At 39.5% G+C, this 22,675-nt stretch overlaps 1 long non-coding RNA gene across 1 annotated transcript; it reads right to left on the bottom strand.

Moving 5' to 3' along the window:
* Window positions 1-7,841: 7,841 nt before the first annotated feature.
* Window positions 7,842-13,062, bottom strand: LOC144994312 (uncharacterized). The gene is made up of 3 exons (XR_013657799.1): window positions 12,688-13,062; window positions 11,529-11,656; window positions 7,842-11,316 (listed from the first exon to the last, which is right to left on the bottom strand). It is a non-coding gene; the product is annotated as an uncharacterized LOC144994312 (long non-coding RNA).
* Between the last annotated feature and the right edge of the window lie 9,613 nt (window positions 13,063-22,675).

Genomic DNA, 22,675 nt, shown 5'->3' on the forward strand with positions numbered 1-22,675 from the left:
AAGGCCTCAAAAAGGCGACTCTTCCGGTAGAATAATAATAATAATTAAAGCTACAAGTAGCATTTAGCGGGCCCGAGCACGTGCGACCGCCTGGCATGAGCGACCGCCCCGTGAGCAACGCCTTGTTCGAGCCATTCTTTTTGTTCTTCCTTGTTCTTTTCTGGAGCTCCAAGCTAATGTTAACATGACAGCAGCCTATGGGGGGGGGGACTGTAATCTGTTGCTTGTTGTTTTCAGTTTGAGAAACAAGCAATGATGATAATTGCCATCACTGTCCCTAAGGATGAGAACAATTGAACTCTTCTAATTTCTACTACAATATTTAGACAAGTGTCAGCTATGTCTGATAACTTGGTTAATTAGCTGGACTGGGATCTTACAAAGTGCAGGTGGTTTAATGTCCAATGTGATGAGTCTGTGGACAGCAGCAGTACAAACTTTTGGTGTCCACAAGAGAAGAACTCTTGACACAACTGCCCTAACAGACAACTACAAGAGGAGTTGAAATGTATAACATGGTGAAGGAATTTTTGTTCAGAAAAAGGTACCCTTAGAAAAGCTGGTAGCAGTGACTGCAGACAGGGCTCCTGCTATGATCAATAGAAAAACGGGTTTCATCACTCACTGTAAAGCTGACCCAGACTTCCCAAAATGTCTTCATTACTGCTGCGTCATTCACCAGTAGGCCCTATGTGCAGAAGTGATTGGCTCTGGACACATGATGACTCCTATTGTGAAATCAACTTCTGCTGCAAAGCAAAACGGCACAGGATTTTCAAGGTGCTATTGGAGGAGCAGTCTGCTGAATATGGTTAATATGAATATGGTAAATCTGAACTCGCAGTTTGACTGATATTACTGGAAAACTAAATCACTTGAACTGTGATCTGCAAGGCAATGGCAAAACTATATTTTTCATGGAACAGCCTGCAGTGTTCCTTGTGGGGGTCTTTTCTGTCAGGGCTTGGTCGGTGGTTGTTGCTGCAGTTGTCACACTTGCTGGGGCAGCTGGAGTTTAACTTTGCAGCCTCACGGCTGTGAAGTGGACCACGTTGATGTTCCAGTCAGGGTGGGCACTGTGGGGATGTTCCTATGACGAGATTTATAGAAATTTCTCTATGATTAAAAATAGACGAGAGTAATTTAATGAAGACACATATGCACTAACATTAAAAAATGTTTATGTGACCTCAGAACATGGACATTGTAGGGAATCGAACCCCATCCCAGTAACTGGGAGTACCATTACCAATGTCTTTTGCTTTTTTTGAGGTCACATGGCAAGGAAAGCAAAACCTGCATCATGAATAACTAGGCCATAGGAATGCAATAGATACATAAATTTCAATTACTTTCTAAAGTACTTTTTAAGTACTTCGAATATGTTTGTACATCAGATGGTTTGAAATTTAGAAATATGCAAAAAAAAAGCATTTTGATTCTTTACTCAATTGCTAACTACAGAAAAAAATGTAAATTTGTAATGCCTAATATGTATTCAAGATGCAGGAAAAGAAACCACATTTCCATAAAGTCAGAGGATTGTGACTTAACAGAGATAAAAATGTCGCAGATGCGTCATTTCTCCCCGCCTCCTTCGCCACAATAACTGACACCAGCATGTATTCAGTTCAACATTTGACGTTTTACATTAAGTCAGATTTTTGTGACTTAACAGAGATAAAAATGTCACAGATGCGTCATTTCTCCCCGCCTCCTTCGCCACAATAACTGACACCAGCATGTATTTAGTTCAACATTTGACGTTTTACATTAAGTCAGATTTTTGTGACTTAACAGAGATAAAAATGTCGCAGATGCGTCATTTCTCCCCGCCTCCTTCGCCACAATAACCGACACCAGCATGTATTTAGTTCAACATTTGACGTTTTACATTAAGTCAGATGTTTGTGACTTAACAGAGATAAAGATGTCGCAGATGCGTCAACTCTCCCAGTCTCATTCGCCACAACAACTGACACCAGCATGTATTTAGTTCAACATTTGACGTTTTACATTAAGTCCGATGTTTGTGACTTAACAGAGATAAAGATGTCGCAGATGCGTCATCTCTCCCCGTCTCATTCGCCACAACAACCGACACCAGCATGTATTTAGTTCAACATTTGACGTTTTACATTAAGTCAGATTTTTGTGACTTAACAGAGATAAAAATGTCACAGATGCGTCATTTCTCCCCGCCTCCTTCGCCACAATAACTGACACCAGCATGTATTTAGTTCAACATTTGACGTTTTACATTAAGTCAGATGTTTGTGACTTAACAGAGATAAAAATGTCGCAGATGCGTCATTTCTCCCCGCCTCCTTCGCCACAATAACTGACACCAGCATGTATTTAGTTCAACATTTGACGTTTTATATTAAGTCAGACGTTTGTGACTTAAAAGAGATGAAGATGTCCCTTTCTCCTTCGCCACAATCAACAGTCACTTACATGTTTAAAACGACAAAGAATCCCATCATGATCACTAAAGTATGTTTGTACAACTGTACATTCGACTTTATATTTTGTTGTTTTTAAGTACACATGATCGATTATCGTATTTTTTAACGTTGTGTTTTCAGAAACCAGTTGAATAAAACCTTTATGTGCCATGAAATCAGTTATTGTCTTCGAGTTTACTAGATTGTCATTAAAATCACCCATTATAGCAATGGTATCACCCAGGGGCTCCAACAGATCGACTAATTTCTTAAGGTTCTCTCTAAATAATGAAATGGCATATGATGGTGGACGATACAGAACTGCCACGACTATGTTCGATTTAATAAATCTGTGCACTAAACATTCAATATCTACACTTTGTACCTCTACATGTTCAAACAGGATATTTTCAACGGTGTACATTCCAACACCACCATGTTTTAAGCCTTTAATGACATTCAGTCTAGGATCTACTCCACTATAAGACAGTGAGCGTGGCATACTATAAAAATTGTAGCCACTGATGTTCAATGCATCAGTTAAAGGGGCATTTGGAAGCCATGTTTCAGTTACAGCTATGCAGTTAGCTTGTAACTGTTTTGTGCACAAAGCTAAGTCCTTTACATGCCACTCTAAATTTTGCACATTCATAAGGAAAATGCTAAAGTCACATGAACTAGAAGTGAGATTTTCTTTATTTATTAGATATTGAGGCATGTTTGCCACATATTCAGAAACTGTTTTGTTACAATAAATGGCCTGTTCCTTAAAATCTTGAATAATTAAACCAGACAAACTTGTTACGCGGCTTAATGCAACATAAGCCTGCCCAGGAGCAAAGGTTTTTTTCAAAGACACAACAACATTATCAATGGTAAGACCCTGAACTTTATGAACAGTACAAGCCCAAGCAAGTTTTAGAGGAAACTGACGTCTCAGACCACCTCTTCCTGTGAGTCGTTCCTCTTCTGGAACAATGGCTACAGAACCTGAGACAAGCCCTGGATGATTTTCATACTGTTTCTTCCGTTGTCTTCCAATGTCTTTATTATCAAAATTCACAAAAACAATTTGTGGAAAGTCAGAGTTTCTATAGACGATATCAGTCACAATTCCACATGCACCATTGACAAGACCATCTGCCACATCAACATTTTTACAGAGCATGACACGTGCATTCTTCCCCAAAAGAAGTCTTTCTGCTAAACAAGTATTGTTAGCGTTTGAATGATTACCACTTAGTAACACTTGTCTACCTGTTTCCTTACAATTTACATAATCTTGAGCTTTAATAGTTACATACTCTGGACAGGATGAATGTAGATGGGTTAAATTATGTTGATTTACTTGACCATTAGTTGGGAAAATATGTAAAGCAGAGCTGCCTTCTCCCGTTTCACGTGACTTCAATTGTTGGATATCACTTTTTAACATTTCAGTACCTTTGCATCGTGTCCTAACTCTGCCGAGTAATTTGGCAAATTCCTGATCTTTTTGGCGTACAATGGTTTCTAGGCAAACAATTTCAAACACACCACACCAAAGATCCATACCCACATTTTCTACATACAATGGTTTTCCTCTCACTGGAGGTAATTGAAAGAAATCCCCAACTGCAATAATACAAACATTTCCAAACAATGCAGAGTTACCAGTTTGCTTTATTTGCCTCAGACGCCCATGAATATATGCTAATAAATTATGATCTACCATGGATATTTCATCAATTATCAAAATCTGTAAACTGCTGTAAATGGCACGTAAAGTATTTAATTTTTCCTCACCCAGTGGTGTGTAAGGTAAGCGGACATCTTTACCAATACAAAAAGTGTTGTGTATAGTACTTGCTTGTACATTAAACGCAGCAATTCCTGTGGGAGCCGTCAACAAAACACAGATGTCATCTACATGACGACAAAGAGGAGACAATAGTCTATTTGATTCATATTGTATTGCTTTGATTAGGTGAGTTTTACCAGTCCCTGCACCTCCTGTTATGAACAGGTGGAATGGTTCTGGCTTTTTTCCCAAAACCTTTTCCACACACCATTTTCTCACTTGGTAAAAAATATCCATCTGAATTTCATTTAAAGAGCGAATTAAAGCCAAGCCATCACTACGGGGCATTTTTGTGTTATTCAGTTGAAAGAAATGGCTATGCTGAGCAGAAACTCTTAAATCAGGAATATCAAATTCCTGTTCATCATCGACACTTTTTTGGTTCTGCAACAACTCTTGACACTCAAGTCTTTCCAATTCTTGCTCAGGGCATAATTCACACCAGGCATCTTCAACTACACCAGCATTATCTATCCCTTGCTGAGCATTAACCAATTTATCACCATCAATTTCAAATTTACTTTTGTTTAATGTTACCACGGACTTTACCAACTGCAGACCTGAGTTACCAAGTCTTATCGTGCCCTTATGAAAAAAGTCTTGATACGTTTCAAAACCTTGAGGTTTCAGCTGGCTATCGCTGTAGTATGGCAAAAACAACTGCAGATTGCTTTGATAAAACAGTTCAGGCTGTTTTGTTTCAGAGAACTTAACGTAACGTACAACAGCAGGTTGTGTGCGGGTTCTTTTCACGACATATCCAGTGTTGTTGTTCAACTTTATTCGCTTAGCAGCACTTTCATTTTTTGACAACACACGAAATTCGGAAGCAAATACTGCTAAACACATTGAAGGAAAATCATCACTCTTAGGTCTGTTCTTATATCTATCCACAATGCTTGTCATCCAGATATCATCTGTACTAACAGAATGCTTTGATGCTTTTTCTTTTAGTACTTTTAACGGTAAACTCATTTTAACAGTATTTTCACCAACAGGAAGAAACACAACTTTCCGAGAGCACTCTTTCAAATGTGCATTTGTCAGTCTATAAACACTTTCTTGAGCAGATACATCTCTGTTGTGCAAATATGTACTGCCTAATGTTTTTAGACTTTCTTTGGCAGAAGCATTTCCATCCCTGCTTGCTTCCTTTTGTGCACACTGCAATAATAAACCCATTTCTTTCTCTGATTTAGAGATGTAAGAAATGATGTACACAACACATGCATATGCGTCGACAACAAACTGTATATCCATATTAGCATTCCAGCATTTTAACAGTGGCTTGCTATATTGATTAATCCAAACTTCTTTAAGTTGACGTTTCAGCACAACATGGGTTTTCCGAGCACAACAGTTATATGCTGTTTCAAATGTACTTTGGTTTAACCCAACAGATTCAAACAAATCGTCAACATTGTCATAAGTTGGCCCATCAGTTGAGAGAGCAGCTTTAATGTGTGCAATCAATGCAGAAGCCTCTTTTTTCTTCAATTGCGGTGTCTGTGCATTTTCTTTACAGTTGCAAGACTCTTTCTGTGATAACACACATTGACAAGACTGTGTCTCTTCAGTACTTGTGCTACGTGATATGAATGTACGCGCAGAAGGTGGTCTAGGAAAATTAAAACGACACACAGTTCCTTTTTTTTTACATGTTTTCGCATGTGTTTCAGAGTGTTTTTGCACAGATGTTACAATTTCCAGTAAGTCAATATTTGATGGTAACTCACAAGTCACATAACGATCAATAAATGCAATCACTTCAGCATCTGTATTTCTGTCAATTACAGGTGCATCCTCTATCCAAAACAGGCAATGAAGATGTGGCGAGCCTCGTTGCTGAAACTCCACCCTATAAAAATAATCCTTAATTTTTCCTATAGGACATGCAGGCGACATAAGAACCTCTTTCAGAAAACAATGCCAACGAAAATCAAACATCCGAGCAGCAGTGACAGGATTCCGACGCAAAAGCTCACATCTGTCTGCCCATTCCATCTGCTCCACAGTTTCAGTTCTACCTTCGTGCTTCAGAATGCAGGAAAGTAAATTCTTCCACCGCATATCAGCTGAAGAAAATGAACAGAACCATGTGGGGATTCCAAGCTGCCTCACACAAGCCATGAGGTCTTTCTGGGCCGCCTGCCAAAAAGCTGGCGTACCTCTAATTGGTTTTAAAAATCGGTACCCATCATCAAATTCCAACATCCTTTTAATAGAATCATCACTATTCAACAACTCTCCAGTAACTACTCGTTTATTTTCAAAATTATACTTACCTTTTCTTACTGCAATCGAAACATTTGAAACGACCTTTTCTAATTCTGTCATATATTGGGCAAAAAAAATATATTCCACATTTTGTGCAAAACGACAATCAGCATTAAGAATCCTGTTGTTAAAATATCGTGATAGAGTTAAAGGATGTTGTCTTCCATCATGAAATGTTGGTCCACCCTTAGGAAACAACACAGGAAAACATTTAGCCTCATTTGTAATATCGGACAACAACTTCACCGGACTATTGCCTTCAGCGGGAGCTACATTCAAAATGTGATCAAAATATTGATCCAAAGCCTCTTGACCAATGTCTACTGGCATTAGACAAGTGTCCTGGAACATGCAATGCTGCTGTCTATCATGCAGAAGTTCATCTCCTAAAACATTTGAATCGTCAACATTTGCAGTGCATTCAACATCTTTTTCTACCACATCAGATGTTTCTTTACAAAACCCATTAATCCAATCATTATTAAATTTCACGTTGTTATAATAAGAATTATGGCTTTGTAAAAACTGTAAAGCCTGCTTAACACGTTCTGTATCAACATACTGATATTCATAATGTCCTTTATAAGTAAGCTTCCGTTTTAATTTCACAGGCACAAGAGAACCCTCAATAGACATGCGTGGTAACAAATAAGTTGTTTGTTCAGTATTTGCAGGAACACAAGTAATAGGCCCATGCACGCCATTCTGCCCACCTTTGGGCAATGCCAACAGTTTCATAAATGGAATATGTAATGCTATTAAATGTTGTTCTAATTGATTTAAACATGCCAATTCTGCTGGTATAGGTTCAAGTTCTAAGTTATTTTTAACACTTTCAGCTGGTACTTTACCTTTTTTGATTTTAGCATGACACGTGTAACAAATCCACAATTTGCTTCTTGATGTTTTCATCCATTCACAATTTTTTGCGCAGTTTCCTTTACAGATATGCAAATAATCAGAAGTGATACATTGATCAGCGATAAGTCCAAGTCCTGCATTACTGTACGACTCTTTTTTACAATGTAAGACTTGATGTTCAAATAACAACCTATGACATACACAACAAACAAACCCAGGTCCATCTTTAACTTTATCCAAAAATTGTTTCATAACAACATCAAACTCTTCCAACTGTTTTTTATTCAATTGTCGCTTATATTTGATCCCATCCACCACACTTTTCCTAAAGTGAGGATCTTGATGATATTTTCTAGAACTCAGTCCCTTAACATTTTCTCTATGAGTAACATTACTCTGATATTTTCTTTTACTCCTTTCCTTAACATTATGTTTGTGTAACAAATCACATTTATACTTGTTTTTACTCCAATTTTTAACACGAACTCTGTGTAATGCATCAGTTCTATATTTTGCAGAACTACGTTGTTTAACACACATTCTATAGATAGCATTTTCCTTATAATTTATTTTACTCAATTCCAATGCTCTGGATCTATGCAAAGAATCAGATGCATATTTCCTTTTACTTTTATCTTTTTTCTTCTGTTTATGCAGTTCAATTATTTGATACTGCATTTTCTCGTAAAACGATTTCCTTTTTTTTAGATACTTTGAAAAAGAAGATTCAGCAACTGAATCACAAGTAACATATGGTTGAAAAGAACGGCGTCTAAGCAGTGGTTTCTCAGAACAAATACTATTGCTTTTACACCAATTGGCACATCCAGCTTTACCACTACAATGAACACAAACAACAACCTCAAAATATTTATCACATTCACACAAATAAATTGCTTGATTTCCAAGTATTTTGTTCACAGGATTATACTTTCTCCATATGCTACCATTGTGTACAAAAATTTCTACTCCCAAAAAATTTGAAGTAGCTTGAATATCAATCCCAGATACAAAACTGCCAACATATTTCATACGTGACTTCAGAATGTACTCAGACACTGTGGCATATTCTTGCCAAAGCAACTTCATATGAATGTCAGTATTTTTTAGCATAAACTTAACAACAGCCAGTCGAACTCTTCTATGACACTTTTCAGAACCACTAATGACTCGAGAAATAGCTCGGAAAAAACTATTGCCATCATTTAATAGGACCTCTGTCTTACAAATAGAACCAAGCGTAACATTATTAGTTGGAATGTCTTCATTCTGCTTCACAAAATCCAAATCCAGATGTTTTGACAACAAAACTGCAGACTCGAATGACAATGGATGAAAACTGAAAACACTTTCAACTAAATTATTACTTTGCACAATTTCACTGTTTTGGTGATCATTGTTAACCAATGCACTACACAAAACATCGTTACAATCACCAACTTCAGACCTGCTATGTTTAACAGTCTTGCAATCTCCTTCTGAAAGCATTTCTGAGTTCCTTTTACATTGCCTCATATAACCCAAAATATTATTTTCCATAGATTTACACAACCCAAAACAACGCTGCTGCTGAAAAATTTGAACGCAAGTTACAACTTCATAATGACACTCATTTATATTTTGCAAATATATGCCTTGTTTAGATATGGCCTTACGTTGACAGGCATATTTCAACCAACGTTCATTGTGAAATGTATACACACTCACACCCAAGTAGTCAGCTGTAGCTTGAATTTCAACCTCTGTAGCCCAACTACCAGAAAATCTCATTCTAGAAACATTGAGATATTCATCCACAGACATATTTTCAGATCTCAAAAGAGAACTATAATTTCCAACATTCTTTTGTAAATGTGTGACAACTGCACGTCTTAACTTTATGTGATTTTTCTCAGTACCACTAATAACTTTGGACACAGCCCTAAAAAAGCAATTGCCATCAGCTACTATATGATCAGTTTGACATGGAATTCCCAACATGCCAACCTCTAGAGGGTTAGCATATGCAGTGTTTTCACAATGCACATTCAGTTGTTTACACAATGCTTGTGTAACATCAAAATCAACAGGATAAAACTCAAGTTTCTTTGATGAAACTTCACCAATAAACTCAACATCCAAACTAGCTTCATTGGCATCATACCATTTTGTCTTCTTTGATTCACGTTGCCCAGTTAAAAGCTTACGCTTTCTGTTACTTTCATGCAATGGTAAGGGACTAGTTTGAACATCTAAACTGCACCCAAAACCAAACTGTGACTCAGTATTTAATCCAGTTTTACAATCCTTCTCAAGCACACTTTGTTTATTTTTCTCACTATGATCATTTTCACTCACAGCAACGGATGCAATTTCAAAAGCCATTTCTTTCCCTGCAAGTGAAATACTCAAGCAACAAATATAATTGTATAAATCATTAAGACTAGGAAGGTACATGATAATACTTCTTCCATTTACATCTGCCATTCCAGTACCACTGCGTGCATGTGAATCCACCACAGCATAATGGCCGTTTTCTGAAATAACAGCACAAGTACTACTGCCTATGGTCAAAAAACATGTTTTATACTTGACAAGCATGTGCTCCAGTCCCTTTTTAAGAGTTATCACTTCACCACTGTCAAAAAATTTACCATTACTCACATTAACAATCCCAGAAACGTATTCACCATACTCAAACTTAAATAATTTACCATCAATTTCAGAATCCATGGGCAAATCAGGTACTGACAAAAACTTCAAATTTCCAGGGATGATTTTGTTTTCACGCACCGAGGAGTACAGCTGATCACCAAGAAACACAACATGGTCCAAGTCTGTTGCCTCCCACTCAAAAACACTACGATCCGTGTGTTTAGCCAAACTCACCAGGGATATTGCCATGCACTGCACACCTCTGTTTTGAAGCTGCCGATCTCCTTGATGAAAAGATCCCCTTACACAACGTTCTGTGTCAAATCTGTTACAATTGTTTTCATTTAAAATCACTGAAGATGATTTTTTTTTTAAATTACTGCACTTTTTTCCAATTTTCAATGAATTTTTGCATTCCATTAACACTTTACATTGTTCGCCAACCACAATTTTGTCATTTAACTCCTGAACATGTTCTTTTATAAAACCAGTCTGTCTTTTGCCCAAAACTGACTGATTCACACGTGCATCCTCTGCTCCCAAACCAAATGTATTATTACACCCGTCCCAAGAAGCTTCTTTCACAAACATTGAACTAATGCCAAACCATTCTGCATTCAAAGACTTTTTCAAGTTCCAAATGTGCAACATCAAGTCATTAAAGCAACTGTTGAAAACAGCCACAGATGTTCCAATATTAGAAAACATTCCAGATGAATCTCGTGCACCACAATCAACCACAACAAAATACTCTTTATGATGAATGACAGCGCAAACGAAACCCTGCAAATCCAACAAACACAGATCTTCCTCCATCAGTCGCTCCTGCATCATTTCATACAACAGTGAAAAATCTTCACTCTTTGAATCACTAGAATACACAGGCTCATTGATAGCAACATCCCAAATTCTTCCAAACACACTGAGCTTTTCAGAAACCTTGAATAACTTTTCGGAATTGTTCACACATCCATCACTTCCATTAAATGAACAAACCAACTGCACACCTTCATTTCTAATATTATCAACATCAGCGTCCCTCCATGTACACACTGGAGCAACAACATGGTTGATTGCAGCCACAACACAACACGTAAGTGATGTTGTACTATCACTTGCATTTGTTAATCTTACTTTCATTCCAGAAATCAAAGGCCTCTGTATTTGCTCCAGACACACACAACCAGAAGTTTTACCTTGTTCCTGAACCTTGCACACTTTGGTGCGACGCATATTAAATCCCTTCTTTCGTGGCATCTAAAAAAAAAAAAAAAAAGAGATAAAAATGAAACCACCATTAAAATAAGATTCTCATTCCTATTATGTATACATAAAGCAATACATTTATACCACACAGACCAATAATCAAAAACAAAACAATATATTCAGACTATTAGAAAATAGTTCTACACAAATAAATGTAACATGTGTCTTATAATAGATTATTAAACACTGCAAATTTAACTTACCTTTACCAAACTCTTTAATGGCTTACAAAAAAAAAGGTGCTCTGGAAAAACCAGCAAACAGCTCCTCTCTCTTTGTTGTCGAGACAAAGGCTCAGTCACTGGTGTGGAAGATCCCTCAGAGGAAAACTCTGGAGTTACAAATAAAATGTAAAAGAAACAATAAAAATTAACATTTATTAAAAAAAAAAAAACAAATAAGTACATAAACTTTAATAGACATAAAATGGTAAATGCTCTCTGGGAGGCTAATCCATAGAGGAGGTCCATTACAACTGAATGAGGCCTTGCCGTGTGGGGATAACCAAAAGGCCTGTATCAGAGGACCTCGGGGTCCACAGGGGCTCATACTTTAAAATCATATCAGATAAATATGAAGGCCCAAGACCATAAACATTTATAAACTACTAAGAACTTTAAAATCAATCCTAAAGCGTACAGCAGGCCAAGCAGCCATTTTAAAATCCGTGTGTGTTCCTGCAAATATATTCATAGTGGCTGCCATACACTAATAGACTATTTGAAAACATTTATACACAAATAAATTTAACATGTGTCCTATATGAGATTATTAAACAATGAAAATTGAACCTAAAACCTAAAAAGTACAAAATAGGTTGGAACTGATCTTCAGTGGAAATACTCACGGGTCAGCAGGCGTTTAAAAGGTATTATGTGTGAACTGACATGTATTTAATCAATTAGAAAGTAGTTTTGCTCGTTAATGTGGTTTAAAAAACGTAAAAACTACGTTCGGATAATTCAAAGAGAACTACAAAGATGGCGGATTGACTACAAAAAAAAACGATCTCTGAAACGGATAGAAACTTGTTGTTTGTCGATCAGTATCGATTCTACATGTCATTTTGTACGTTTGTGTCCGTTTAAAAAGAAAATTCGTCGGTTGGTTTGCTTTAAAAAAGTCTTTAAAACTTACGTTCGCATCATATGGACGCGATCACTTCCGGTTCAACGAAGAAAAAGGTCAAATTATTTACGTTCGTCTTGTCGATTTTAAACAACTTTTACGGTTTTTTATTCAATAAAATTGATTATCAGAAGGTGAGTAGTCATTGTGGCCATGTAAAAAAGGTTCGATGGTCGATTTAAAGTAACGGTTCGTTTACAAGTCGCGGGAAAATCCAAAATGGTGGTGACAAACCTTGGTACCGTCCTCGGTGCGTCGCGTCTGGCCAGGTCGAGTTCTTCTCACTGGGGGTCCGGTAGTCTTCCTTACTGGTCAGGAGCGTCGAAGATCGAAGTGTAGAGGAATTGAGGAAGTTCTTAAAAGAACTGATTTGCTCAAATTCGGTAGGCTTCAGCGAAATTCTCTGTGGGGTGTGATTCTCTAGTCGTCCAGCAGGGGTCGAGCAGAGGGAAGATTGAATTGAAAATGCCCTGACTTGAATGGCTTGACCAGCTGCTTGACTTGTGGTTTCCCATCATGCATTTTATCGTTCGTTTTTGATGAAGTAGGTTGATTACATGTTATTGTTTTCATGAAATAATAGAAGTTCTACTTCGTTTAGTTCCGTATGTATGTGTACAACATTTTATAGTAATTATTATATTGATCATTAGTCCGTTAGGGAACATTCTAGCTGTTGGGTTTTTTCCCCATTGGCATGAGTTCTCCCATGGACCAATCAGACAGCTCCGTTTTTAGTTTGATTCCAAAGGGTTAAAATCTAATAAAATTACATTCCAATCCCAAAGTGGTGGTGTGTTGTCTTCTTTGTGTTATGTCTGTGTTAAAAAAATGTTTTGTGGGTGATTCTGTTAGATAATTCTCACACGAAACTTTTCCCAATCAGGGGTTGTGACGTCATACTTCCCATGATGCTTTGCTGGTGGGGGAAGTTTGAAAAAACCTCTCTTTTTAATCCCTTCCAGAGTTTGTTTCCAATAAGCAATAGTTTTGCAGTATTGTTGAGATGTGCTTTGTATGATGTGAAGGGTAGAGTTGGAAAATATTTTGTAACTTACAAACCATAAGTTTGGGTGGTGATGTGAACAATGTAGGTCCACATTACAAGCTGATTCTAATCACAGTCAGTTCACTCTGCTCAGAATCATTATGTTTCAAATGGGTTGATCATCATGTCCCCCTTAGAAGGTTCAGACTTTCTGATATGTCTTGTCTCATAACATCATAAGGCCTTGGTGGAGGTGATGAAAATTATTTTAGCGTAAGCAATTGACAACCTGATTTCCCCCTAGAGGCAGAATCGGAGTCCCTTTGGCGCCCTCTGGTGGACATTTCTTGAAAGTCCATGGGGTTGCCATGATTAATTGAGAACTCTTTACTTCTATAAATATATAGAAAAAGTATAGCAAATCTTTTTAAAACACAACTGCCCTTACAGACAACTAAAAGATGAGTTGAAATGTATAACATCGTGAAGGAGTTTTTGTTCATAAAAAAAGTACCATTAGAAAAGCTGGTAGCAGTGACTCCAGACGTTGCTCCTGCTATGATCAATAGACAAACAGGTTTCATCACTCACTGTAAAGCTGACCCAGACTTTCCAAAATGTCTGCATTACTGCTGCTTCATTCACCAGTAGGCCTTAAGTGTAAAAGTGATTGGCTCTGGACACTAAGTTAGAGATATGTAGGAGGCATCTCATTCTGAAATCTCAGCCTCGTGATACAAACGGCTGATTTTTTATGAATTTTTAATTATCTGACTACAACGCAATCAACCACTTCCTGTTTGGCACAAACAACCGTAAAAACTTAAAAGCTTCGCAATTTAACATCGGACATGTGTTTAGTTTACAAAACCAAAGTTTGGAGTCATTATTCACAAATCTCTAGGAGGAGTTCGTTCTAGAAGGAGGCCTGCAAATGTCCAAAATAGAGCAAAAATGACATATTGACATCAATATAGCAGACTTCCTGTGCAACTGACAGCTTGGTACCAATAGACTTTTTTGTAGGTTTTCATCTGATGAACATGTCGTGTAAAAATCAAGCTTGTATGTTAAAGAACATGGCGGGGCTCGCGAAAACAAACATTGTAGGTGGCGCTATTAAGCCGTTTTTGTGCACCCGTGCGAGTGCTGTATATCTAAGTTGGAGATATGTATGGGGGAATTTCATTCTGAAATCTCAGCCTCGTGATACAAACGGCTGATTTTTTATGAATTTTTAATTATCTGACTACAACGCAATCAACCACTTCCTGTTTGGCAGTGGCTTGCGCAGGCACCGTCAGGTGTACACCCATGAAACTCTAAACGATGAGAGAAGACCCTTGTGAGTATCTCCTGTTGTAATTTTATGAACATCGGACAAAGCACAGAGAAAAAACAGGGCAGAATGTGCCCCATGCAATAACTAGGTGGCGCTATAGACCTCGACCAAAGTTGTCATATCCATGGGTTAAGAATGGAAGCTTCATCATATCCATTGATTTTCAGTGAGATCGGACAAGGAATGTGCACGTGAGAGCAACATTTGTGCATGGCGAGACGCCCAACTTTGCCGCTCTGTCACGACCACACCCCCGCTTTGAAAGTTATGGTTTTTTATCAGAGTAAACTTCACTGGTTTTTCAACAGGTGGACGTCATTTTGAGGTCTGTTTGCTCATCCTACTTGGAGCAGTGATGCTCCAAGCAAAACATGTAATTTCCTTTTGCCAGCAGGTGGCGCTACACCTTTTTCGGATTTTTCCACTGCAGATTTGTTCAAAGTCAGACTACAATCATGCACATAAATTTTTGTTCAGATTAGATTATGCATGGCTGAGTAATGGCAATTTTTCTTTTCATGGCGTGTTTTCGAAACGACCTCCAATTTTGACGTGCCGCCACGGTCACAAACAACCGTAAAAACTTAAAAGCTTCGCAATTTAACATCAGACATGTGTTTAGTTTACAAAACCAAAGTTTGGAGTCATTAATCACAAATCTCTAGGAGGAGTTCGTTCTAGAAGGAGGCCTGCAAATGACCAAAATACAGCAAAAACGACATATTGACACCATTATAGCAGACTTCCTGTTCAACTGACAGCTTGGTACCAAGAGACTTTTTTGTAGGTTTTCATTTGGTGAACATGTCCTGTAAATATCAAGCTTGTATGTTAAAGAACATGGCGGGGCTCGTGAAAACAAACATTGTAGGTGGCGCTATTGAGCCGTTTTTGTGCACCCGTGCGAGTGCTGTATATCTAAGTTGGAGATATGTATGGGGGAATCTAATTCTGAAATCTCAGCCTCGTGATACAAACGGCTGATTTTTTATGAATTTTTAATTATCTGACTGCAACACAATCAACCACTTCCTGTTTGGCGGTGGCTTGCGCAGGCACCATCAGGTGTACACCCATGAAACTTTAAACGATGAGAGAATACCCTTGTGAGTGTCTCCTGTTGTAATTTTATGAACATCGGACAAAGCACAGAGAAAAGATAGGTCAGAATGTGACAAAAAATGTATGTGTCAATATCTAGGTGGCGCTATGGAGCTCGTCCAAGATTGTCATATCCATTGGTTCAGAATGGAAGCCTGATCACCTCCATCGAATTTCAGTGAGATTGGACAAGGAATGTGCACGTGAGAGCAACTTTTGTGTGCACGGCGAGACGCCCAACTTCGCCGCTCTGTCACGACCACACCCCCGCATTGAAAGTTATGGCTTTTTATCAGAGTAAACTTCAATGGCTTTTCAACAGGTGGACATCATTTTGAGGTGTGTCGGCTCATCCTACTTGGAGCAGTGAGGCTCCAAGTCAAACATATCATTTCCTCTTGCCAGCAGGTGGCGCTACACTTTTTCCAGATTCTTTCACTGCAGATGTGTTCAGAGTCAGACTACAATCATGCATATCAATTTTGGATCAGATTGGAATATGCATGGCTGAGTTATGGCCATTTTTCTTTTCATGGCGTGTTTTCGAAACAACGTTGAATTTCTACGCGCCGCCACGGTCACAAACAACCGTAAAAACTTAAAAGCTTCGCAATTTAACATCGGACATGTGTTTACTTTACAAAACCAAAGTTTGGAGTCATTATTCACAAATCTCTAGGAGGAGTTCGTTCTAGAAGGAGGCCTGCAAATGTCCAAAATAGAGCAAAAATGACATATTGACATCAATATAGCAGACTTCCTGTGCGACTCACAGCTTGGTACCTACAGACTTTTTTGTAGGTTTCCATCTGATGAACATGCCCTGAAAAAATCAAGCTTGTACGTTAAAGCGTATGCGGGGCGTCGGGACAAAAGTCAGTGTAGGTGGCGCTGTCGAGCCATTTTTGCGCACCCATGCCAATTTCTCATAAAATACGAAATTTTTCGCGACCCCTGATGTGTGTGCCAAATTTGGTGAGTTTTGGGGTATGTTAAAGGCCTCAAAAATGCGATTCTTCCGGCGGAAGAAAAATAATAATTAAAGCTACAAGTAGCATTTAGCGGGCCCGAGCACGTGCGACCGCATGGCACGAGCGACCGCCCCGTGAGCAACGCCCTGCTCGAGCCATTCTCGTCGTTTTTTCTTGTCCATTCTGGAGCTCCAAGCTAATGTTAATACGACAGCAGCCTGGGGGGGGGGGGGGGGGGGGGCTGTAATCTGTTGCCTTAAGGGACAAAGACTTTTGCATATAGCATGAAAAAAATTCAAGCAATGATGATAATTGCTATCACTGTCCCTAAGGATGAGAACAATAGAACTCATTCAATTTCCACTACAATGTCTAGATGAGTGTCAGCTATGTCTGATAACTTGGCCAATTAGCTGGACCGGGATCTTGCAAAGTGCAGGTGGTTAACGTCCAGTGTGTTGAGTCTGTGGACGGCAACAGTACAGCATAGCTTTTGGTTTCCACAAGAGAAGAACTCCTGACACATCTGCCCTAACAGACAACTACAAGAGGAGTTGAAATGTATAACACGGTGAAGGAGTTTTTGTGCAGAAAAAGGTACAATTAGAAAAGCTGGTAGCAGTGACTGCAGATGGGACTCCTGCTATGATCAATAGACAAACAGGTTTCATCACTCACTGTAAAGCTGACCCAGACTTTCCAAAATGTCTGCATTACTGCTGCGTCATTCACCAGCAGGCCTTATGTGCAGAAGTGATTGGCTCTGGACATATAATGACTCTTATTCTGAAAATCGTAAACAACCTCAGCTGCAAAGCAAAACAGCACAGGATTTTTAAGGTGCTATTGGAGGAGATGTCTGTTGAATATGGTGAATATGAACATTGTGAATCTGAACTTGCATTCTTGACTGACATTACTGGAAAACTAAACCACTTGATCTGCGAGCTGCAAGACAATGGCAAAACTATTTTTTTTTGACCAGCCTGCCTGAGCCAGTGTTTTTCTTGTGGGGATCTTTTCTGCCAGGGCTTGTCAGCTTGGTCAGTGGATGTTGCTGCAGTTGTTTCCCTTGCTGGGACAGCTGGAGTTAAACACAGCAGCTCACGGCTCTGAAGTGGACCCCGTTGCTGTCCCAGTCTGGATGGGCACTGTGGCGATGTTCCAATGGCCAGGCTGGCTCCTGGTATAAAGAGATTCCCAAATACCATTTCCTAACCGCAGAGCCAAGGATGTGTTTACATGTTTAGGTCAAAAATGTGATGGACAGCTTCATGTTGTCTTTTGATGTAAGTTTAAACCTAAACATGCCACCCTGTTATTAATCCAGTTGATATGGTTCTCCATCTGTGTCTAGGTGATAGAAAAGCATTTTTTTTTATATTTAGAGCTCTAAGCAAACAAACAGTTGTCTATATAAAAGAGCTTTTACAATTGTGCACTTTTAGCAGGTCTCTGAGTTCATGTGACCAATGTATGGTGGATTTTCACAGACCTTGTTTAAAACTGAAGGTGAGAGAGACTTAGAGAAATGGCTTCATTGTTCTGGAGTTCTTTGTTTCATCCACAGAAGAGTAGAATTGGTGATTGATTTTGAAAAGCTGCTGAAAAAAGTATCTTTTTAAAATTGCAATTTCTAACTTGGGTTTTACATTTTGTGTTCCATTTTTTGTGCTTTAATTGGGAAGCATTTGTTATTTGTTTGGTGTTTTTAAGGTTCTGCAAATATACACATCATTTTTTAGAGACATTTGTTATCAGTTGTGTTTGTTGATTTGTAGTTTAATTTCATTGGATGTATAGATGTCGTGTGGGGGGGAGGCTCGAGAGCAGGTAGGACCCAGGCGCAGAGACGGGAGGCAAACGGGTTCAGGGCAAGTGGGTTTATTTAACTAACAAAAAGCGCTGCAGAGCAGGATGACAAAACTAAAAACAAAAACTTACTGTGGCATGGCAAGGGACATGGACGCCAGACAAGAAGACGTGATCAACATGAGCAGAAGTTAATGGACCAGCACAGGAGGAAGGGAGAGACAAGACTTATATACAGACAGGGCAGACAAGACACAGGTGAACACGATTAGGGCAGATGGGGACCAAAGGAAGTAAAACTCAAGAAACATGACAAGACAGGAAACCTTTCAAAATAAAACAGGAAACAGAACCAAACAAGACAGAACAAGAACTAAAGCGAAAAACAAGACAACAAACTGAAACCATGACAATAGAAAGGAAAAGAAGTTCAAACATTGATTATAAAAAAGGATATAAGAGATAAAAAAAAAGAAAAAGGAAAAGAAAAAAGATAAAATATTGATTTAATTGCATTTTGAATGAATAAAAAACAATGATTAATAGAATCAGAATCAGAATCAGAAATCAGAAAAAGTTTTATTGCCAGGTTCAGTAGAGCGCACTTTACAAAACGAGGAATTTGACTTGGTGTATAGTGCAATTAAGAATAAGTTAAAAATTAAGTTAACAACAACAACACACTATATACAGTAGAGTAAGGTGAATTAAAGTGGGAGCACAGATGGGCTGGGATGGTGGGGCCTGTAAGTGGCACCGACAGTCCTTTGGTGGGCGGGGGGGGGGGGTCACCTGGGGGAGTTGGGGTATTGTTCAGCAGGCTGACTGCAGTGGGGAAGAAGCTGTTCTTGTGGCGCGAGGTCCTGGTCCTGATGGACCGGAGCCTCTTGCCAGAAGGGAGGGGCCGAAAGAGATTATGTCCTGGATGAGAGGGGTTGGCTACAATCCTGGCTGCCCGCCTCCAGGTCCTGGAGATGTGCAGCTCCTGGAGAGACGGGAGGTGGCAGCCGATCACCTTCTCTGCTGAGTGGATGACGCGTTGCAGCTTGGCCTTGTCTCTGGCCGTGGCCGCAGCGAACCAGACTGTGATGGAGGACGTGAGGGTGGATTCGATGATGGCATCGTAGAAGTCTACCAGCATCTTTTCAGGGAGGTGAAACTTCTTCAGCTGCCTCAGGAAGTACATCCTCTGCTGGACCTTCTTAGTGATGGAGCTGATGTTCTGCTCCCACTTGAGGTCCTGGCTGATGATGGTTCCCAGGAAGCAGAAGGACTCCACAGAGGTCACCGGGGAGTCACAGAGGATGACAGGGGGGAGGGGGGCTGGGGCCTTCCTGAAGTCCACTGTCATCTCCACTGTCTTCAGAGCATTAAGCTCCAGGTTGTTAGCGCTGCACTATGACACCAGCCTGGCTATTTCACTCCTGTAGGCCAACTCATCTCCGTCAGAGATGAGGCCGATGAGTGTGGTGTCGTCAGCAAACTTCAGGAGTTTGACAGACAGGTGACCAGCTGTGCAGCTGTTTGTGTACAGGGAGAGTAACAGGGGTGAAAGGACACAGCCCTGGGGGGATCCGGTGCTTGTGGTCCGAGTATCTGAGACGAGCTTCCCCAGCCTCACATACTGCTGTCTGTCCGTCAGGAAGTCTGTGATCCACCTGCAGGTGGAGTCAGGCACATTCATCTTGGAGAGTTTTTAATACTAAAGATGTATGAAAGACATACCGAAAAATATGTCTTTCAGTGTTTAACTGGCTGTCTTTGGATTATGCATGCCTGAGTAATGGCCATTCTTACTCCTCATCTCTCTGTTCACTGCTTGCTAATTTACATAGCAGGGGTCCCAGCAGGAGGGGGCGGGGTTGTAACACGACTCCTTCAGCAGAGCCAGGCTGAGAGAGGCTTTGACATGTAAGATGTTAGATGTTAGAATGCTAGATGTTAGAATGACCAGTTCATTTTATATCTATGAAAATATTCAGGGAGCTATGGGACATGTTCAGCTATAGGTGTGTGAAAATTGGTGTCGATTGTTGAAACATAAGTTACCATAAAAAAATGTTTGTTTGGAGTCTAGACAGATTTAACACAGGTTTTTGGATGAAAAAGGATTTTTTATAAATCATCTGTTACACTTTTAAGTCTGAAAAAAATATGGAAGGCAGCAAACACAGATCTCTACCGTTTTTAATTTTTTTGTGCTGATATTTGAAAGATAAGTTATGCAAAAAAATAGGTGTTTGCAGTTTTGCCTAAAAAGACGTTTTCGGACCTTTTTGGATCAAATGTTGTCTAAAAGTTCACCTGTAACTTCAATCATTCTGAATTTTTTTAGGAAAACTAAACCACTTCAACTGTGATCTGCAAGGCAATGGTAAAACTATATTTTTTATGGAACAGCCTGCAGTGTTTCTTGTGGGGATCTTTTCTGCCAGGGCTTGCCGGCTTGGTCGGTGGTTGTTGCTGTTACCAATCCAGTTGATATGGTTCTCCATCTGTGTCTAAGTGATATAATCAGAATCAGAATCGTTTATTGTCATTGTACATGGGGATACAATGAAATTGCAGCAGCCTTGGAGTGAAGGAGTTACATAAAATAAAAATAAAAATAGAATAGAAAAAGAAATACTGTATTTACAACTCTTAACAAAAAATGAACAATATGGACAGAAACTGTTAAATATTAAATATTTGTGAATAAAATAGAAAGGAATTACATGAGTTGCTGTGAGCACAGCTTAATAAATATCAAGTTATTGCACAGTGACCCGGTTAGACAGTCAGGATATTGCACGCATTGTAGTAAAATTAGAGTGAGGTGTGGTTGGTGGACGTATGTGCATTCCGTATGATAATTGCCTATGGAAAAAAGCTGTTTCTTAGTCTGTTTGTCCTGGTTCTGATGGACCTGTACCTCCTTCCAGAGGGCAGCAGTTCAAACAGAGGGAAAGCAGAATGGGTGGAGTTAGTGGTGATGCTAGTCACTCTGCTGATGCAGCGAGACTGGTAAATGTCCTTCAGTGAGGGGAGGGGGCAGCCGATGATCCTCTGCGCTGTCTTTACCACTCTCTGGAGACTCTGCCGTTCTGCTTCAGTGCAGTGGGAAAACCACACTGTGATGCCATAGGACAGAATGCTCTCAATGGTTGAGCGGTAGAACGTTACCAGCAGCTCCTGGCTGACGTCGTTCCTCCTAAGTTTTCTCAGGAAGTGCAGGCGTTGCTGGGCCTTCCTGATGACAGTCATGGTGTTGTTAGACCATGTGAGGTCAGCAGAGATGGTGGTGCCCAGGAGGGTGAAGCTGTGGACCCTCTCCACACAGTTTCCATCGATGTAGAGTGGGGGTGGATCTGTTCTGTTCTGCAAACTGGTGGGGGACGAAGATTGGAGGGAGGGAGTCTTTGATGTGTCCCAGGAGCAGCCGCTCCAGACACTTTGTGATTACAGCAGTGAGTGCAACTGGGCGGAAGTCCGTGAGGAAGGCTGTGGATGAGGACTTTTTGGGTATCGGGATGATAGTGGATGACTTCAGGCAAGCAGGGATGAAAGCCTGAGCTAGCGACAGGTTGAAGATTTTTGTGAAGACCTGGGAGAGTTGATCGGCGCAGGCCCGCAGAACCTTTCCGGGAACTCCATCAGGTCCCGCCGCTTTCCTGGGGTTTACCCTGCTGAACATCCGTGCCATCCGTGCCACGTCCATAAAGGCATTGTTTTTATATTTAGAGCTCTAAGCAACCAAACAGTTGTCTATATAAAAGAGCTTTTACAATTGTGCACTTTTAGCAGGCTGAAAAAATTATCTTTTTAAAATTGCCATTTCAAATTTGGGTTTTAAATTTTGTGTTCCATTTTTCTGTGCTTGTATTGGAAGGATTTGTTATTATTTTGTTTAAAAGTGCTACATATTGTATATACACATAATTTATTTAGAGAAATTTGCTATAGGTTGTGTTTTTTGGTTTTGTAGTTTAATTTCATTGGATTTATATTAAGGAAAAGAAGTTGCAG

This window comes from Oryzias latipes, chromosome 8, assembly GCF_053564925.1.
Source record: "Oryzias latipes strain Hd-rR chromosome 8, Olatipes_Hd-rR_3.1".
Taxonomy (NCBI): domain Eukaryota; kingdom Metazoa; phylum Chordata; class Actinopteri; order Beloniformes; family Adrianichthyidae; genus Oryzias; species Oryzias latipes.